A 5,376-nucleotide genomic window follows, 5' to 3' on the forward strand; every position below is an offset into this window, starting at 1 on the left:
CAACTGATATTCAAGTAAATTATATTTAAAGGTTCTTCAATGCAGACAGTGCATAATGTCTCCAGTCTTGGACAATAAAGCATTCATGTGAGTATTACTGAAAAACACTAACCATAAGAGAAAAAGCATATTTTTTCAAGTGTTGCGTCCTGTGTTCGTTTGGTGTGTGTGTGTGTGTGTGTGTGTGTGTGTGTGCGTGTGTGTGTGTGTGTATATCCATCAGACAAGCTACATTCCTCCTGCATCCTTCCACTGTTGACAGCATTTGACCTCACTCTCAACCACTCTCCTCCGACTCACAAAGCGGCCAATGTTCTGGACCTGATCTTCACCCGTACCACCACAACATCGGACATCAGTCACTCCCTCCACCTCTCGGACCATCACTTTCTATCCTTCTCTTTCTCCCTTCCTTCTCTTTCCATCCAGATGCTCTTATCCAGAGCAACTTACAAATGCGCTCATGGCAGTGGTAGCTCACTGGTTAAGGTACTTGATATTTGTTAGAGTCTGGGTTCAAACCCTGCCACTGTTGGGCCCCTGAGCAAGGCCCTTAATTCTCAATTGCTCAAGTTGTACTCAGTCATAATTGTAAGTTGCTTTGGATAAAAGTGTCAGGTAAATGTGCTTTCATTTCCTCATAGAATACATCCTAGCCAGTACAGTAGGTTGGACCAAGATACCAATGAGCTCAAATAATGTACAGGGGTCAATGCTGATGCCTAGAAGTACAAAATACAAAATGTCTATCTTAAGCTCTAGTCCTTATTGTTTGTTAGACAACACCAGTGTAAAACAATACCCTACAATAAGTACCAATTTGGTCAGTATAGGAGCAGGGTCAGCTCCTGTTCTTAAAACCCACTCAATATTGTATCTCTGTTTTTAATCCTTTTCTCTGCCCAGGACACTAGTGGCTCTTCAGGCTCTGGCAAAATATAGCACTGCAACCTACAGTACAACAGACACCATTGCGGTGACTGTGACGTCGCCGCACGGCTTGAAGACCCAGTTCATGGTGTACCGGAACAAAGACTACTGTACCAGCAGATCCAGCTGCAGGAAGTGACTGGGGTTTACAATGTCAGGGCATCAGGCCAAGGCTTTGTGTTTGTGCAGGTTAGTCTGGTGCCACTTCCTGTGCTGATCATGGGGCACCTTGGTGTGGATATGCTTGAAGACCATTTTGAATAGTTTCTTGGGTGTGTAAATGACTCTAGGGATCCTGTATGCTACTAATATTTCTCTTCCAGTTCACCCAGCACTACAACATCCCTCCTCCCAATGACTTCTCCTCCTTCAGTATCTCATTCAACACAACATCAAACTGCAGTGCCCCAAACCTGTCTGTGGGGGTCACTGTGACTGTCAGCTCAGCTCTACTAGAGAACAAGAGGAAAGAATGGCTTTGCCCATGTAACCCTTTTGACTTTGCTTTAATTTGTCTTTCGGGTATAATGATAACAGGACTGAGACGGACATGGTGGTCATTGAGGTCAAGCTGCTGTCTGGGTTCAGTCTGGTTGAGGGGTCACTGATACCAGTATCTGGCTCTATAGCGGTAACTTTGACCTCACTGAAAATACCCATCATGCATTAGCTGGTTTGCTTATAAATAATCTGTCTACAGGAGAATGCCACTGTAAAGCATGTGGATCAAAAGGAGAGAAACGTCATCATGTACTTGAACGGGGTAAGAACAGGCTTTCACTAGTTCAACAGTTTCAGATCAACTTGCTTGCAAGATGAACAGTATGTTGTATGTTGGGACAAACATTAACAATGGTCTACGTGATTTTGTATGGTGACGCAGCTGTCTCCCTTCCCGAGCTGAAGAAGGGAGAGACCTACACTCTGGTTATCCAGCAGGATATAGTGGTGCAGAACCTGAAGCCAGCTGAAGATCTACGACTACTACCAGCCCAGTAAGAACCAGTCCCATTATCCTCAGATTCCATAATGGAAGATGAGGGTTGGGACAGATGTTACATGAGTCATTTTTGGAAGTAGAAATGACCAACCTTATTTCACGTCACTCTTCAATATGTAATTAAGGAACAAGATCATATGAACTGAATTATAATTACACTAAATGTGCTATAATGTCCTCCTGTGTAGCATGAATAAGAACCTGTTTTCCTTTATTCTCTCCTGTAGGTGATGTGGCCTTTACAGAATACACGTCTCCATGTAACAAACTGTAGACTACGTGACCTGCTGCCTGCACTAATGTTGGCCACGTTGTACTGCATTGTACCATGAGAATCTGTCCTTTTACCTGAAGTGTAAATCAGATCTAATGCTACTGGGTGACTGTTCTGTAATTACTCGGTTATTTAGTTGTATTGAAATGAAATTCTCTTGTGCAGTGTACAAATGCCTTGTCTCTTTTCTTTCTCTACTCTTCACTCTTCACCAGTGTTCCCTCATCTGATGCTGTATTGCCACTCAGCTTAATTTTAAAACTTGCCATGCAGAGCAAGGCCATAATCATAAACTGAACAGGTCACAGGGAATTCACTCCCTCATAAGAGAATTGAGGGGCAAAGTATACTAATGCTCAGAAATCTAGGCATTTGTATGAAGACTAGTCCAGATATTGTGACCAAGGTTTAGGAAATGATGTACAAGTACATTTGGGTGTGCATCAAGGATCTCCTCTTCTCACTTTAACCTCTCCACTTCTCTCCAGCCCCCTCTCTTCTCAGTCTGTCTACTAATCTCCTTCCCAGTTGTCTCTGCTCTCCAACCGTCTTCCCCTCCTCTGGTGCTTCTCTCATTTCTTTTTAGTTATGTATTTGTTTGAATGACCACATCTCCACATGCTGGGGAGTACTTTATTATTCTTAATGGTGTGTGGAGATTTTGTTAATTTTTTAAAGTCCATTATCATCTAAGGCATCTCTTAAATTGTCACTTGTCCCTGTCCTGTTTAGTGGCTTCATACCCTCCTTTTTACTCTCAATGAACCAGATTGGACAGGAAAAATATATTTTAGTCAACAAGTGACAGCCTCTCGGTGCATCTATGAAGCCTATATGAGTGTGTACAGCAGGATGAGACGAGTGTAATGGCATTATGGGCTCTATCTCTCTCCTTCACCTACCGGTATCCTCATACACTCTCCTTCGAATGAAAGCATGACCATGAAAAACAGCAGTAAACAATGAGGAATGGATTATTGGTGATTTATCTGATTGGTAGTTGTCAGGAAAGACTGAGGACTCTCTTCAACATTTGTATCTGACTAGTATTCATTTTCTCACGGTGAAATTTTTTTTTTTCTGAAAATATGTTATTGCTACTCTTCCTCTTGTGCATGCCTTGCTGTCAATGAAAGCTGACTAATGAGAATCTTTCACTTTTTAAAAGTAACACCAATAAAGCCATTTATCATAAACAGGTACAGCTACACAGGATATTATATGAGCATACAATACATTAAAACTGCTACTCTACATGTTCACATGCATCACTACAATGACTGACGCATTAGACTTCATGTGGGATTTCTAATATATATAACTAAATATCAAAGCATTGTTAGTTGGATATGACGGTGAGCGTTGTTGGATTCTGCATGGACCACCACAAACCCAGAACTGTACAGTACATCCCTCCCCCACCAGATCTCTATCAGGTCCTGTAAAATATACAGAACACTTCTACATGTTTATCTCTGTTTAAAGTGAAGAGACACGTCCATGCAGTGTCTCTGTTTAAGCATGTCCATCTGACATTAATAAGATCAATGTAATACATTTTCATGGAAAGGAAAAATAAAATTCTATCTGAAAAGGATGTTAGGACGTTTTGAGAAACAACCTTCATGTTGTTATAATTTTGATCATAATTCTGTGTCTGAAAGATAATTTTGTATTCCTCACAACTCCAGCCTACATCTAACCTTCATCAAGACTAGATGTATGAAAGGAATAACAATGGCTCCAAAATATTTCTAAACAAAAATAAAGTGAAACATGGATATTTGATGGATTCAAATGCTCAACAAATAAACAGCCAAACTCAATTCCACCCATGTGAGAAGGAAACAAACAAACCAGAAGTGAACATTAAGGCCTGTACAATTAATGCAGCCTCTGGTACTACCGCAATATTACTGTTATGCTTAATATCAGCCCATTATCATTTCTAGCTCTTGGTACTCACTCGTAGGTTCCTTTAATTGGTTAGATAATGGCTGAAAAGAGTTTGAACAGGTGATTCTTATGAGCTAACTTTAATGAGAGGCTTAAAAGGAATGCAGACAAACTGGGATCTTGTGTCTGTCTGTGCTTCTCCCAGGGGGAAGGGTTGGTGTATGAAACTGGGTATTGGGGTTTCCCATGTCTAGCAGTACAATGTGGTGGAGCAGAAGGTAGTCATATCCTGTGCTTATGTTATGGCGTTACCTTGTATGTGTTTAAGAGAGTTGATTTTCATGTTTAAATGCCTTTTTGTCTTGTAGGTTCTGGTTACTCCTCCCTGTCATATTTCAGCTGAGGGATGCAGAGGGGCTTGGTGGTGAGAAACTGTTCAGATCAAACCACAAATGGTGATGCTTTGTGTCTATTCAGGAATTTAAGCAATCTCTGCTCTGTTCATCCCCTTCAAGTGTGGAACAAATCTGCACCACATTGGTATGGTGTAGCAACATCAGCTTCTGTGGCTCAGCCCCAAGAAGTTGGCTACCTACCTTATCTGACCAAGATGGAGGGCTCTCCTTCCAGTGTTGCATCTAAGCAAAGTAGCTCTGTGTTCCCTCAGCAAGGCCTGGAACCCAGTCAGACTGCGGGAGGATGTTTAAGGAGTGGTTCCAGAAGTCAAATGGATTCAAGTGCACAGACTGCAAGTGGCTCTGCTGGGTATTACCAGTCTGTGTTCCAAGGTGGCCAGCAATTCCCTGGACTTGTAGCCAAAGCTCAACTGCAGGATTCTTCTGGTAATGGTGAAATTCAGTTTCAGGGGCAGAGTGCTAATCGTGTCTTTGGCACCCCCAGACTTCTAGTGGTCTGTTTCAACAAGGTGTCTGGCATCAGGGGTCTGCTGGCAGCTTGGACTCTATATCCAGTGCTCAAGGTTCCCCAATTCAGTATACTGGTTCAACAATGCACGCTGTGTCTGTTCAATCTGCTCCTACCCATCAGGGAGACTACAGGGCTCCATCCTCAGGCCACCCAACATACCATCCTTCAAAGAAGGTCCAACCTTCTCGTGTTCCTTCCCCTCAATCTCAAAGCTACACACAGCTGAAATCCAGACTCTTAGCTAGCCAAAGTGCCAGTGGGAGTTCTGGTGTAACCTCTACTAGCCGACAGCCCGTCAAGGATACTGAACAACATGGCAGCTCTCGCGGGGCTGTTCCTTTTCGGTTTG

General features: G+C 42.5%; 1 long non-coding RNA gene across 1 annotated transcript; it reads left to right on the forward strand.

Annotated features, from left to right (window-relative positions):
* The first annotated feature begins 4,307 nt into the window (after window positions 1–4,307).
* Window positions 4,308–4,978, forward strand: LOC145659236 (uncharacterized). The gene is made up of 3 exons (XR_014125217.1): window positions 4,308–4,378; window positions 4,469–4,524; window positions 4,616–4,978. It is a non-coding gene; the product is annotated as an uncharacterized LOC145659236 (long non-coding RNA).
* Window positions 4,979–5,376: the final 398 nt, after the last annotated feature.

The sequence above is a fragment of the Electrophorus electricus genome, chromosome 9 (genome assembly GCF_041902795.1).
Source record: "Electrophorus electricus isolate QZ-2024a chromosome 9, ASM4190279v1, whole genome shotgun sequence".
Classification (NCBI taxonomy): Eukaryota; Metazoa; Chordata; class Actinopteri; order Gymnotiformes; family Gymnotidae; genus Electrophorus; species Electrophorus electricus.